This window comes from Myotis nattereri (assembly GCF_964212035.1).
Source record: "Myotis nattereri genome assembly, chromosome: 1".
NCBI classification, from domain to species: Eukaryota; Metazoa; Chordata; class Mammalia; order Chiroptera; family Vespertilionidae; genus Myotis; species Myotis nattereri.
Genome location: NC_138075.1, coordinates 135,359,459 through 135,374,436, shown reverse-complemented (window position 1 = coordinate 135,374,436; position 14,978 = coordinate 135,359,459). Strand labels below are relative to the sequence as shown.

At 41.5% G+C, this 14,978-nt stretch overlaps 1 protein-coding gene across 2 annotated transcripts in view; it reads right to left on the bottom strand.

Annotated features, from left to right (window-relative positions):
* The window catches only part of PLXDC2 (plexin domain containing 2), a 416,262-nt gene that overhangs the window by 145,805 nt on the left and 255,479 nt on the right, over window positions 1-14,978 (bottom strand). The window lies entirely within an intron of this gene.

Here is a 14,978-nt window from a genome sequence, read left to right as displayed (position 1 = left end):
TTTTGTGTGTGTTTTAATCCATTCAGTAGTAAAATCTTCCGATTAGGAAGGATAATCCATTTACATTTAAAGTAATTATTGAGAAAGACTTACTACTGTGATTTTGTTTGATATGTATGTCTGCCCCAGGTTTTGTTGGTTGTTTTCTGTCTTATAGCTCCTTTATTCCTATTTTCCTCTCCTATCACTTCCCTTTGTATGTCATTGATTTTTTATAATGATATGCTTAAATTCCTCTTTATCTTTTATGTATTTTCTATAGGTATTTTATTTGTGGTTACCATGGGCTTACATAAACATCATAGTTTAGCAGTCTATTTTAGCTGATAACAACAATGTTTGGTCATTCTTAATTGGTTTGAAAATGAATATGTCTTTCCTGCAATGATTACAGAGTGATTCTTTATAATGTTGATTGATAAACCAAGCATTTCACATTGACATTTTTGGTTTAGACTTTGAACCAAATTAAATCAAATGTTAGTTAATAAGTATGTATATTTTACTTGGAGAATATCTATGGCTCAAGTGAAATATTTCTTTGATTCCCAACAAAATTGTCTTCAAAAATCTAAATTGAATAAAAAATGTACTTATCTTTCAATTTATAAAACATCATAACATTAGTTGCTAGTATAGGTAAAAATAAATAATTTAGTTTAAAGTAAGTAGAATAATAAATATATTTTTAAATGGCATGAGGAATTTACCATCAAGATTAAAATAAATAAGCATACGTGAAAGTATTGGAACATAATAGAAGACATTTTATTACCTTTTCCATTGTGCATAACTTAGGTTTACAAATCTGTCACCCATACTAAACTGGACATTCCCGCAGAGCAGGGAATGCATTGTCATTGTAACCCCCTCTGCCTATTGCTCTGTGAAGTACACAACAGGTTCTCTATAATGTTCTATTGTGTAACGAAGCAGAAGAGTAATAAAACCACGTTTTAGTTTAATTCGGTACCATCATACTCCCTGGTGAGGGAGGGAGTGCAGACAAGCAGCCCAGAGAGGAGTCAGAAGTGACTGGAATAAGCCAGGCGTGAGGTGACACGAAGCCTAACTGTTGGCAGTGAGGAAGGACAGAAAGGGGAGGGTCAAATGGAGTCTGTGGGGGAAAGGAACACAGCTGATCAACAAGGAAAAGCAAGACAAAGACAAAAAGACAACCTTGACATGGAGATCCTGCAAAGCTGCAAAGACTGATGAAATAAGGAACAAGGTTTGGGAGGGGAGGCAACGAGCCAGGAAAGATGGTGTCATAGAAGTTTAAACGCTACCAATGCTACAGCTGAGGTAAGTGAACAGAACATTTCTGATCAGGCCATTCCCTGTCACTGCTTATGATAAAGACCACAGAGAAAGAACTAGTTTTTGATGCAAGGTAATAAGAAAAGAGTTCTAAGTGGCATGGCCTGCCATTTTCTGCCTTGGTGACCCAGCACCAATTTATCTATCCAGTTTTCTCCCCAGGGTAGGCAAGGTCGGGTCTTCCACTCTTCCATGTTTTCCAGTTCTTTGCTGTATGCTCTCCTTTCTGTTTCCCCTTTCTGGAGAGCCCTTCTTCCGCATACACTATACCTGTCAAAATCGCACCTATTTCCCCAGCTTAATCTTTAACACTTCTTCCTGAGCAGTCTCCATCCCTACCAGGCAGAGGTTGCATCCATGTGAACTTTCAGGTCATTTTTCAATGTTGCCATGGTGGCATAGGCAATAGTTATTGGCATATCGTGTTTCTTTTGCTAGACACATTAATCTTCCTTAAATGAAAGAGTCAGATTCATGTATTCCTCTAACTGCTTAGAAAAGAAAACTGTGCTTTTTATATTTCAATTATTCCTCCATTTATTAAACAAAAAGCAGATTTAGACCAAATGTTGTTTTGGAGGCTGGCTACAGCACTGAAAAGATGGCGAGCACCCTGCCTTCCTGGAGGGTCCTTTCCATGTTTTAGAATTACATTGACTAGTAAGGTTCTCTAATTCTAAATATGCATTACTCTATTGATCTTTCATAATTATGTAGTATTTTTAAAATTCATTGAAATATCCTCCACTTAAACGACTTTGTAATTATTTCCCATCTGAAAGAAGATATCAGAAAGACTATTTTCAAATAGAAAATTACTGATTACAATCACTAAGAAGAGAAACCTGTAGACAAAAAAAAATATGTTCTCAGACAAAATAATCTTACTAATCTAATTCTTTTGAGCTAAGCTTACAAACACTGGGCAGACTATCCTAGAAGAAGAAAGACTCTTGCATAATGAGTTTTTAATGCTTTCAGTGAATCACTGGAAATATAATTTATCAGCCTCAGAAAGAAGCTGCTATTTTTCTCAAGGGATCACAATATCTAATATGCTCAAGTTGCCAATTTGTGTGGAAACATTTAAAACCACTTCATGACAGTAATTCCCAGTGGTGGCCGCAACGTGGTACTTCATAAAACTAATGCATTATAAAAAATGATGACATATTTTGTTGTTGTGACAATGCCCAAAACTCAATACCATTGCTAAATACTTCCTGGAAACAAAAGGATAAAAACACATCCTAATATTAACTGGCATAAGCAGAAATTTGGGAAAATGTGATATCCTATTTCACAAAAAAATATAAATATTGTAACCTCCCTAAGGTATGGGTTAGCATTGCCAATCATAATGGATTGTATTCCTTCTCATTTTTTAAAAAATTAGGCAATGTATTGCCCAGGATTAGGAAAGATTCAACTTTTTTTTCTCCTTCAGAAAACTATCAAGACATTTGTGGATCTAATTTCTGATCATTTTTTTCATCCCTTATTTAATACATAAACAAACACAGGAAATCCTTTCCTGGCCAGTGTAGTTTGCATTGATTGGGTATCACCCCGTGCATCAAAAGGTCCCCTGTTTGATTTCAGGGCATATGTCTGGTTTTGAGCACTGTCCCCAGTTGGGGAGTGCATGAGGCATCTGATCAATGTTTCTCTCTCTTGTATCTGTTTTTTTTCTCTCTCCCTTTCCCTTTCTCTCTGTCTAAAATAAATAAAAACATATTAAAATCAAAATAAGAAATCCTCAATCTATGTTACTTTCTCTTGGTTGCATTACAAAATATTTAAAAAAACAAATTAAAAAAAAATTCCACCTGTGATCTGAATTTGGCATCTATCACAATCTTAATCCTTGAAGTGAACAATTAAATATATACATTCCTACTTCTAGGCGGTAAATACCTTGAAGTAATTTTTATTTTGAGGTTATGAACACAAATAACCAAGCCAAAATACTTCAAACTTAATGCACTCTATTCAAAATGCCATAAACAGAGTAACCCTTTTCTGTTCATAATAACCCTTAATTGTCATCTGCTCATCAAGATTTTGGAAGTCACCTTTGCATAATATCTCTCCAGGAGCCTGTTAAGAACCTTGCCTGTGACAGTGAAGGAAGGCCACTGGAAATCATCATCCTCAATACAGTGTTTCCTAAAGGTTGATTTAGTCTTATAGTTGATTAAAATGGAAAGCAAAATAGGGATTTAGATGTCACTTGTTAGGTGCTTACTTCTCCCTTTATGATTTTGCCTAAGCTATTCCCTTCCCCCATTTTCCATCAAATTATACAGCTTCAGAAATCTCAAAATTAATTTCTTCCTGAAGGTCATCATTCATTATTCAAACTTTGAGAGATATTTACTGAGGCACTGGTTATATAATGGGAAACAACACAGCCATAATTTCTAACCTGGTAAATCTTTTTATTAGAGAAAAAGATATTTAAACAAATAACCAAAAACATTAATATATACTAAAGAATAGTGATAAATGCTATGCTATAAATAAAATATATAGTATATAGTACATAGTGTATAGTGTATAGTATATAGCATATAGTACACATATAGGATACAGCATATAGTACACACATGTAGAATATACTAAATGGCATACAGCATATAGCCTAAAGCAAATAGTATTTACCATAGGGTGGCTAGGAGAGTTCCCTGAAAGGCCAAGAGTTGAAGGATGCTTAGGAATTAACGATGGGCTGACGGGGGAGAGTTCCAGAGAGAGAGGAAACAGGTTATGAATGACACCGAGATGGTAAAGAGCATGGTTTCTTTGAGAAACTGAAAGGAGATCAAGGCATAGCAGCTTCCAAGTTTTCTCTCCATCTCTGTGGTACCAGGGTCTTGGTAAAGAGGGGCAGAGAGGAACGGTGAGCTCCTAAGGAGCATGTTGAAGAACATTACAGTGGAAATTCTAGCACCGTGGCCATGGGCAGGGAGGCCCTCTTGATACCACTGTGTCAGCCAGTTACCTTCCAAACATCCCTTCACTGCAATGCGTGGCCCTCTCCAGGGCCTCCATGGCTATTAGAATGGAGTCCAGATTCAGGGCCTGGACCAACCTGTGTGGTCTGGCCCCTGGCTTGGGTCACTCGCACGGTCATCTGATAAGATCTCACTCTGACCTCTGCCTCACATTGGAAGAAAATGAACAAGTTTCATGATAGCAATTACCCTGTCCACTTAGAGACCTTCTATCTTCCGTGGCCAGAGGTCACGTTTGTATGTAATTGGAGTCTTCAACTGACAGATGAATTGTCAAAAGATAAAATTGAAGGAAGTTCCTGCTACCATGGAAGCGATTCACTCAGTTTCTGAGCATGGACTTTCTGACTCCTTAAAGGCTGGGATTATGCTTTAATTATTCTGTGCCCCTGCTGCAGAGTAGAATGTCTGCTATAAAATAAGCATTCAATAAATGTTTGTGGAATTAAGGAATATTTTAAACTACTCAAGACCAACACTACATTTTAAATAATCATGATTCCCAGGTTAATTTTATAGATTGTGTAATTTAATAGCTTAATTTTTAAATGAGCAAGTCAATTTGTGGCGATCCAGTATATGATGCCCCAGGTCATATCACTAAGGAGTAGGTCGGGGATGCCCCTGAGTGCCAGGTTCTCACAGGGCACGGTGCTCTTCCTCAGGAGATTCTTCACCAGGACTAGTGCTGGCCCAGCCACGTGACAGCTGGCCAATGTGCACACTCATGTCCCTTATTTCCTGACCTCCTCAGGCATGCCATAAAGAGAAAGAGGGGGAAAAGAGGGCAGCTGTGTCTTTGTTCCTAATAACCTATGAATTTTCACAGACTGGCTTTTCTCTGCCACTTCGCACCATTCTCGTTCCCCTCACCCTTCCCTGCCTGTTGCTTGGAGAAACATGAACTAAATTTCACAATGTGTTCTGAAGCTAAAGAAGAACAAATATTTGATTTTTAATATGTCCTTGCTTCCTAGCATGCGTGTAGGTAATCCTAATATTCATTTGAGGTTGACAGTGTTGAGACCTACTTGTGAATCAGTTTACCTGAGATGCAGAATAGATTTCCCCATGGAAATTACATTATACAGGGTTGAGCAAAAGTAGGTCTACAGTTGTGAGTACGTGAAACACAGAATTCATTCCTGTATTATTATTTTCCATAAAAACTATAAACCTACGCTTGCCCCACCCTATTATGTCTGCAAGCTAGTCCAAAACAGGGTGTTGATTTATGTGACATAAATATTTATTACATGTGTAACATTTCTGGAACAGGATGAAGCAGCAACAATATGGAAACAACTACTGTCTCGCCTTATACCTATAAAAGCTGGCTGGAGGCCGAAGAGAACAGAAGGATTACCATATTCCCAAAGGCCAGGCGGTTGGAGCGCCACCTGAGCCAGGAGTCATTAGGAACTGGAAGCTCTTATACAGTGAGAAGGTCGGCAAGATTGCAGAAAGTAAGGGAGGAGACTTCCAAAAATGCATTCCCTTCCTCCAGTTTTTCTAATTGCCTGACTGTGGTGACCCTATTTATTTACCTCCATGAGCCTCAGTTTCCTTCTGTGCATATTGGAGATAGGACAACCATACTGCTGGTTTGCAGTCAAGAGTAGAGATAATACACCTGAAGTCCCTGATATAATAACGAACACCCAGTCAGCACCCTGTGAATGGTGTCTATCACCACCGTTACTATGATGATTACTGTTTCTCTCGCCATCACTGTTGTTTTCACTCACTGAATAGACAGGCTGACCCCAGAGGATGCAGATTTATTTTGTTTCCCACCACGGTCTTCAAAGAACCTATTGGATCTCTTCCCTCGCCCTTGATGACATCTCAGGAACATGTCATTTCATCTCAGGTATTAAGGAGTAGTATTATTTTTTTAGGTATTGGAGTGTAGAATTAAGAAATGAAGATTCCTGCTCTCCTGGTTTAAAGCCCAATTAAAGGTGATCCCCACTCTATGGGCCTAGACTGAATCTAGGGCTCAAGGACCTGGAGCAGAGGTGGTCTGTCCTTTTACCCCACCTTCTTCTTCTTTCCGGCTCTTTGACTCCTTTATGGTCAGCAGAAGGAAACAAGAGGAAAGGAGAGGCCTTTTAAAAATTAGCTCTCTCTCTCTCTCTCTCTCTCTCTCTCTCTCTCTCTCTCTCTCTCTCTCTCTCTCTCTGTCTCGTTGGACAAGCATGATGGCATGGCAGATACCAGAATACCTGAGGTGAATTTATGGGTTCTTCAGACACTGCCACCCCCTTCTCTGGGGCTCTCTGACACTGCCCTTCAGACCCCAGGGACGCACTCTCGGGGTGACGCCCCCTGCCACTTACCCATCTCCCCACATATAACCCTCCGTGGTAAGCACACAGACATTTTCTGCTGGATTCACCTTGTCCCCGCAGGAGAGGTAGCAGGAGAGGTCGTTGAGGAGATAACTCAAGCTGGGCTGTCCTGGCAGCTACTGAACAACGGGAACAATGCACATTGTTGCCACCTATCACTTCTGCCTTTTGTCCTTGGTTGCAGGCTACTTTACAGCCTTCCCCCTCAGACTTCTCCGGGGAGAGTCCATGGGGAGGGAGGAAAAACATCACATGGCTTTTACTTTCATCAATTCCCATTAGACCTTTCTCTCTAATGAGTTATCATCTTTCCTATACAACCTCTTCCATCGTTTGGTTTCCCCTGAAGGTGTGTCTGGCTTCTCTATTTGAACTCTCAAGCAACTTATCACCCACCGCGTTCAGAACTGAGAATTGATTTTTGACACAGAAGATTAAGTCCCATATCTTTTCTATAATCCATATATCACTGGGACCCTTTGAGGAGTACTGTGGGAAAGAAGGTGAGGAAGGAGAGGGAGAACATGAGAGCAGAGTTCTATCTCACCTCCTCCTTGTTCATCCTTAGACCTTACGGCTTCATCAAAACTGAGATGCATTTGGACGAAGGGGGATGAAGCAGTTTCTGATTAAGAACAGCTTGAGGATTTCATGGCCTGCAAGGACAGAGCAGGCTCTGCCAAAGTAAAAGAGGCGAGAGAAAACCCACGCATCAGCAAAGAAGATGGACATCTACGATATTTGTGAACAATGATGCATAAATCCTACATGGAACTTAGTTTTTGGCAATAAAGAGTTGGTAAATTCATTAGGAAAACAATATATTCATACAGAAAGCAGTTAAAATGACATAACACTATATATGACAAGATATCATCATACCCTGGAGATTAAGTTTTAGGAAAATTGTAACAAGGAACTGGAGTTGGTCCAGGAAAAAAGTCCTATAAGAAAACAGGAACAAAGCCAAGAAATAAGGGGTAGGAAGGCTGTTGGGTGTTTTTTTTTTCTACTATTATTTTTAATAGCTTTTTAAAGCAGCCAAAGTACTTTAATGTAAAACTCTGAAAACAAAAATTAAAAAATTGATTCTACTATCCAGAGATAACTACTGCTGTCAACATTTTTAATTTTCTTACATTCTCTCTGCCTCACTAATCTTATTACATTTCCCTAGATGATGTGACTACTGCTTATTTTGTCCTCTCCTAAAATTTCCCACACGCTCTCAGACCTCCTCACTCTCAGCCAGTGACTTGACCTTCTATTTCACTGTGGAGGCAGAAGCATCAGGGAGAAATGCCTCCCACCAAAGGCCAACTCTTCCCACAGGGACGATCCCACGCCCTTGTACCCTGAAGGGCTCTGCTCCTTCAATTATATCTCCTATAACATATGTGTTCCTAGATTTCCCAGTCTCTCTCTCTCTCTCTCTCTCTCTCTCTCTCTCTCTCTCTCTCTCATTTTGGCTTCAGATCATATAATATGAAACAAAAACTTCCTGTGCCTGCACATCTCTTCCCACTATGATCCTATTTCCCTGCACCCATGAACAAAATTCATTTAAAGGTTTGTTTAAAATGCTGTCGGTCTCTGGTGTCCACATTCGATTTCCTCTCCCACTCTTTCCTGAATCCACACCTATCAGCTGTCTGTTCCCAGGTCTCCTCCAAAGCTGTTCTTATCAAGATGAGCAGAGACACCCACATGGCCTATCTAATGCTCAGCAGGGCTATGCTAAGACCGCCCACAGCCCTTTCTTTCGTAAAAAAGTATTTAAAATTATCATTTATGATTGCATTGTTACAAAGGTAAATATAATCCAGGCTGGATTCATTATTATATAGTCATTGTTCTTATAGTATTTTTTTCTTCAGATTTGAAAATAAGTGAAAATTAAAACATTTTGTGGGGCCCTACAGGTCTCATGGGTCCCAGGCACTGGGCCACCTGTAGGTAAGGGATGAGCTGGCCCTGACACTCAGACCCTCGGGAGCATTCCACATAGTTGATTATCCTCTTCTTGAATATCTTTGGTGAAAATACCCTCTCAGTTTTCTTCCCACCTTGTTAATTGCTGTTTCTCAGTCTCTTTCAAAGCATACCCCTTCCATCTTGCCTTGCATATTGGTATGATCCAGGGCTGAGTCTAACCAGCCATGGGCAAACTACGGCCCGAGGGCTGGATCCAGCCCGTTTGAAATGAATAAAACTAAAAAAAAACCAAACTGTACCCTTTTATGTAATGATGTTTACTTTGAATTTATATTAGTTCACACAAACACTCCATCCATGCTTTTGTTCCGGCCCTCCGGTCCAGTTTAAGAACCCATTGTGGCCCTCGAGTCAAAAAGTTTGCCCACCCCTGGCTAAGCCCACTTTTCTGGCTACCTACACTCAGTTCCTAGGCTCTCTCACCCTGTCCTGTGCCTTTAAAGATGAATCACTCTTAAGTTTTTATCTTCAACACCCACTTCTCTGAACTCTGAACTCAAAAATCTTAAATGCTTATTTAGCATCTCCATTTGAATGCTTTACAGCAGCGGTTCTCAACCTGTGGGTCGAGACCCCTTTGGCGGTCGAACGGCCCTTTCACAGGGGTCGCCTAAGACCATCCTGCGTATCAGATATTTACATTACGATTCATAACAGTAGCAACATTACAGTTATGAAGTAGCAACGAAAATAATTTTATTGTTGGGTCACCACATGAGGAACTGTATTTAAAGGGCCAGAAGGTTGAGAACCACTGCTTTACAGGAATCTCAAACTTAACACACTTAAGATGGAATCTAACCCCATTCCTGCTCTTTCCCAGTGTCCTAAGTCACTCAGTTGCACAAAGCAAAATCCTTAAAACCACCCTTGACTTTTCTGCTTTTCTCAGACCCTTTACTAATTCATCAGCAAAAATTATCTCCAAAATATGTCCAGAAATCATTCCTTGACGGCAATGGAATAACATAGATGTGTATCCCACTTAACCTAAAAAAATACGATTAGATTTATGGGTTAAAGGATTGTAGGAACAATGGCCATATCTTGGGATAAGGGCTGTGCTACCGAGAGAAGTAGGAAAGTAGGAGAAGAGAGTTCAGTCATTCTCAGAGAGGTGATGATAATTACCCGAAAGTACTACACTTCAGGAAGCACTGAATGCTCCATAATAACTATATCTGGGATGATATTTAGGTGAAATAACCATTTGGAATGTAGAAGGTGGATTTGGGTATGGAGGGACCAAAAACCTCTGAACTGTACAAAGTAAAGATGAGAAGCTCAGGGTCACATCCTGGGGCATTCTATGTACACAGCGTGACAGATGAGCAGTCATTACAATGAGACAGAGAAGGCTCTCTTAGGAAGGAATTCAGTAGAAGTAAATGTTTCATGAGGAGGAGATAATTGGCAGAGAGTAATGCTATACAAAGGCCAAGGAGAATGGAGGTTGGTCAGGCCCTTAGATTTGTGGAGGTGTTGGGCACCACTTCAGCAGTTCAGTTTCAGTAATGACAAACCTACAAAGCAGAGTGAGAACATTAAGGAGAAATAGCATGGTAACTAAAGAAGGAAATTGAGTGAAATAAACACTTTCACGATTTGAGAGATAAGAAATGCATGAAAGCTGAAGAGAAGAAAGTGGGGAAACTCCAGAGGCTGGGAAGGAAAGGATTAATCCTGGCAGTTGATTCCCCTGGAGTTTAATCTAAGGAATAAAACAACTGGCAAAGGTCGACAGGGGTTTGTTTTAATTAGGCTTACAATTCCATTTTCCCTTTTTTGACTCCGAATTAACACTAAGTTTCTGACCTGTCTTCACTAAACTGAGAGCCACCACATGCTTGGGAAGAGTGTGGATGAGTAGACAAACGTAACTCCATCCTTTCAAATCTTTAACAGGCTATGTTATCCCCACACACCATTTTTAGAAGTCCCCATGTCACTAAACTATATGCCATTAATATGTTATCTCACAATTTTTCCTTGTGACTTATTTTCATCACTCTGCTGAAAATTTTTCTAAAAAATATAATTTGCAGTTTCTGGTAAATGAATGCCTTAAAGTTCAAACTAAATCACTATGCTAGCAAGTGAGGGCAACATACAAGTTAATACGGTGATCATCATGTAACTGCCAACACAAATAACTTGCTTTAGGTACTTTTCCTTTTAGCTCTTGTGGATGTAATTTGGGCTGCTGATACTTCACATGCAATTTTTATCTCAGTTTAGAAAATTGCCCAGCAAAACGGTGTTCTGGTGATGAATATATATTTTTTAATTTTTATTTTTTTAAATTACAGTTGACACTCAATATTATATTAGTTTCAGGTGTATAGCATAGGGGTTAGACATTTATATAATACTAGTAGCCCGGTGCACGAAATTCGTGCACTGGAGTGGGGGGGGGGGGCAGGGGAAGGGCCCCTCAGTCTGGCCTTCACCCTCTCCAATCTGAGACCCCTCAGGGAATGTCCAACTACCGGTTTGTGCCCACACTTTTAACAGATAACAGCTCCAGTGTTGTTTCTTTCTTATGTTTAAAACCATTGGAATTAGTAGGTATTCAAAGTGTGTATACATTTTGGGGGGACACCTTGTATATCTCTAGTCAGCAGTGAAAGAAACCAAAAGCAGATTTGGAACCCCCAGACAGGGAACCTCGCTCACTCCCCACATGTCTCCCCACTTCACTTTCCACCTTCGTGGGCAGCAGGAGAATCAACGTTTTCTCTCATTAATTTGGAAAAGCACGTCCTGTCACCCGCTGCCCGGCGCGGGGAGGGGGGTGTGTGCTAGGCCCCAAGCAAGCGAGGCTCAGTCAGGGCAGCCTTCGCTCATGGGTGCTGGCACCCAAAGTGCACATTACTCCTCTACAGTCGCCCCGACTATCCCACTATTTCACTGAGAGGACGGAATTCCTCTTCACCTCTGGGTTCTTGATCTTGAACATTGACCAAAGGCACCTCAGTGAGGGCCGCTCGCGCCCACGAGGTGTGTCTGTCTGCATCTGCTCCCACCTCAGCACCTGCATTAACCCCCTAGAGGTGATCTCCGTGGACTGGCCTCCGTGGGAACAGGGCATCGCCACTCCGCCCTCTCACTGTCATCTCACAGGCGCCCACCCTCAGCACCCAGAAGACCCAGACACTTTCCAAAGGACGTGAGTGCATCAGAGGGGATGTGTGCACATCCTGTGGGGGTGTTAGGCATGCCGGGTTGATGGAAGTGTGGTGGAGAGGCCAGAGGAACTTGTGCACGCCTTGGTTTGCAACTGTTGGAGGCGCAGGAGGGTAACAGTGTGCTGGGGGATGTTCGCATGCCAGGGGGGGATGTGCACACCAGAGGCCTCTGGCTTTGCAGATCCGCAAACCCCCGTGGTGCGGCCAGGAGGACGTCAGTCTGGCCCGCCACGGTGGCTGTCCCTGCGATCCTGCACCTTCTGGGCCAGGAGGCGGATCTTGCGCAGCCACTCCTGGGCGCTGATGGCCTGCAGGTGCTACTTCAGCTCAGCCTGCAGGCTCCGCTTGGCACACTCACAGCTGTCACCACCGCCATGTGGGGAGTACAGGCCGCCCTCTGCCGGCCTGCCTCCCCTGCCCAGAGGCTCTCTGTGCTGCTCACCTGCCCAGAGTGACTGGGGCTGGGTGGAAGCCAGGCATCCTGCCCTGCCCAACCCCGGCCGATCTGCCCCTATGCGAGCTGCTGCCCCACCAGGAAGGGTCAGGGATCCGGGTCCTGGGACCGCAGAAAGCCTCAAGCACTGCCCCACCCCCCCACCCCGGCAGGGTCATAGATCCGTGTCTTGGTCCCATGGACAGCCTCAAGCGCTGCCCCCCGCCCGCCAGGTCACGGATCCAGGTCCCAGACTGCGGACAGCCTCAAGCGCTGCCCCCCGCCCGCCAGGTCACGGATCCAGGTCCCAGATTGCGGACAGCCTCAAGCGCTGCCCCCCACCCGCCAGGTCATGGATCCGGGTCCCAGACTGCTGCCACCCGCCTTCAGTATGCAAATTAGCCACCATCTTGTTGCTTCAGGGCGGGGGTCCCCATTGGGGTGCCTGGCCAGTCTGGGTGAGTGGCTGAGGGCCGTTTTCAGGCTGGCGGGCGACTGAAGCTCCCAACTTCTCCTTTTTTTTCTTTTTTTTTTTAATTCTGGGATTTATTTACCTTCTATGGCTGTCACTGGAGCTGAGAGCCAGCTTTAGCTCTGGGGCCCGGCTGCAGCTCTGAGACTGTGGCTGCTGAAAGCAGGGATCTGGGTTTGTTTGGGTTCTATAATTGAAACACTGTTGCGATCCTGCTGGCTGAAGCCCGGCTGGCCGAAAGCAGGTTTCTGGGTTTTGTTTAACTTCTATAATTGCAACATTGTTTCTTAGAGTGCAGCTCAGAGGCCGGCAGCGGCAGGCGGGAACCTTGGCTTCCTCTATCACTGGAGCAAGCAAGCCTCCTGTTTGCTTCAGCTGCCTGGCTGCTGGCGGCTATCTTGGTTGGCAGTTAATTTGCATATCACCCTGATTAGCCAATGGGAAGCATGTTGGAGCTATGGTTAATTACCATGTTTGTCTATTATTAGCTAGAATACGAAGTGGTCCCCCCAGTAAGTCTAGTAGCCATGTAACACTGCAAAGAGTTATCACAGTATTGTTGACTGTATTCCCTATGATGGACTTTACATGGTGATGAATATTTTTGAAATCAACAGATTAAACCACAAATCAAAACATAAAATGCGTCAAATTATTGGCAAAGTTACTTAAGTGAAAAAACTCGCCTAGCCTTTTCTGTCACCTGTATCGATAAGCGTTTATGAATTACTCTGGAGGCCAAGGAAATTTCACCTTAAATTACAGAGTAGGGGGAGGGGAGAAGAAGAATAGTAATAACACATCCTGCGCAAATGAGCTACAGTCAGCTCTGAATTAAGTAAGTGTTTTCTGAATTATACGACATGTCTGCACTTGGCTGATACCTACAAAATGTTTATTGTGCTGCCGCTCTTTACCTTGGAGGAAGAAATTGTTCATATCCTATCACCTCCATGTTACGGATTTTTTGTTAACATTGCTATGGAAACCTACTATTCCTTTCACTAACACACCTGCCCCCATGTGCATATGCAATTACAAATGTACACACAAGTGGACTTTCCAATTTATAAAAACTTTATTACAAACTCCTACATACAGACTAAGCATTCGGTATCTTGGTCTCAGTGAGAAACAAAAGCATCAGATTTTCTCTGTGTGAATCACTGGTTTAACCAGAAATCCTTCAACACTTCCCTCCCCTGCTACTTATGGCTTTCCACAACTGGGAATGTTTCCATGGATAGTCAGCATTTGCTAGCATGAGATTCTCTGACTCATTGTGCCCATATTATATATTTATTTCCAGTGACAAGAAATGAGAGAATAAACTGTCAGATCATGTTTTCAATTAAGTAATTTTTTGAACAGGTGATATGAGAAATATTTACATGTTGATTTTATATTTTAAGGCTTATTGCCACAGTTATGCTGTGTTACCTATTATACAGAAACTATTTTAATTTAAAATATTATAATTGAAAAGGTTAGGTAAAACAAAATAATAAGACAAATTATATAATTCCTATCAAACATAATTAAGAGAATCATCTTAGCAACATAATCACTCCCTCAATCAACTGTAACTAGATTTTATCCTTCCAGAACGTTCCCATCAGATCTCTTTAAGTGAGAGGCAAGTTTGTGAAAAAAGCATGTTTTTTTTATTTTTATGGTTCTGAGGCCCTCTCTGAAACAGCTCACCACGTTTTCCCCTTGTTTTGCTATTCATAGACTATCATTTTACATCTTATTGCTAAACAAAGAAACACTAAATAAAAACAATAATGAAAAACAAATCTTGAAACATTCTTTAATGGTCTGTAGGAAATAGATTAGAAAGAAAAGTACTTAAACTTCCAATTCTTAATTTTAAATAAAATTTCAGTAAAGAATATTTAATTATGGTTCATCAAAATGATGGACTACCATGCTGGTATTAGTTTTACAAATTAATATTAATGACACAAGAAAATGGTCATAACATAATTAGATCAAAAACAACAATTTCTAAAACAGAATGTATTTCAAGATCCCTTTCCTGTGGCTGGAAGAATATCCTACAAAATATTAACAATGATAATTTCTGGGTGCTGGCTTTAGAGTCGGCATTTTTCTATTCAGTCATGAACTTAAGTTCAAAAAAATAATTTCATAAGTAAAAACAGATAGAATCATGCTAAATCCAAAAGATATAAT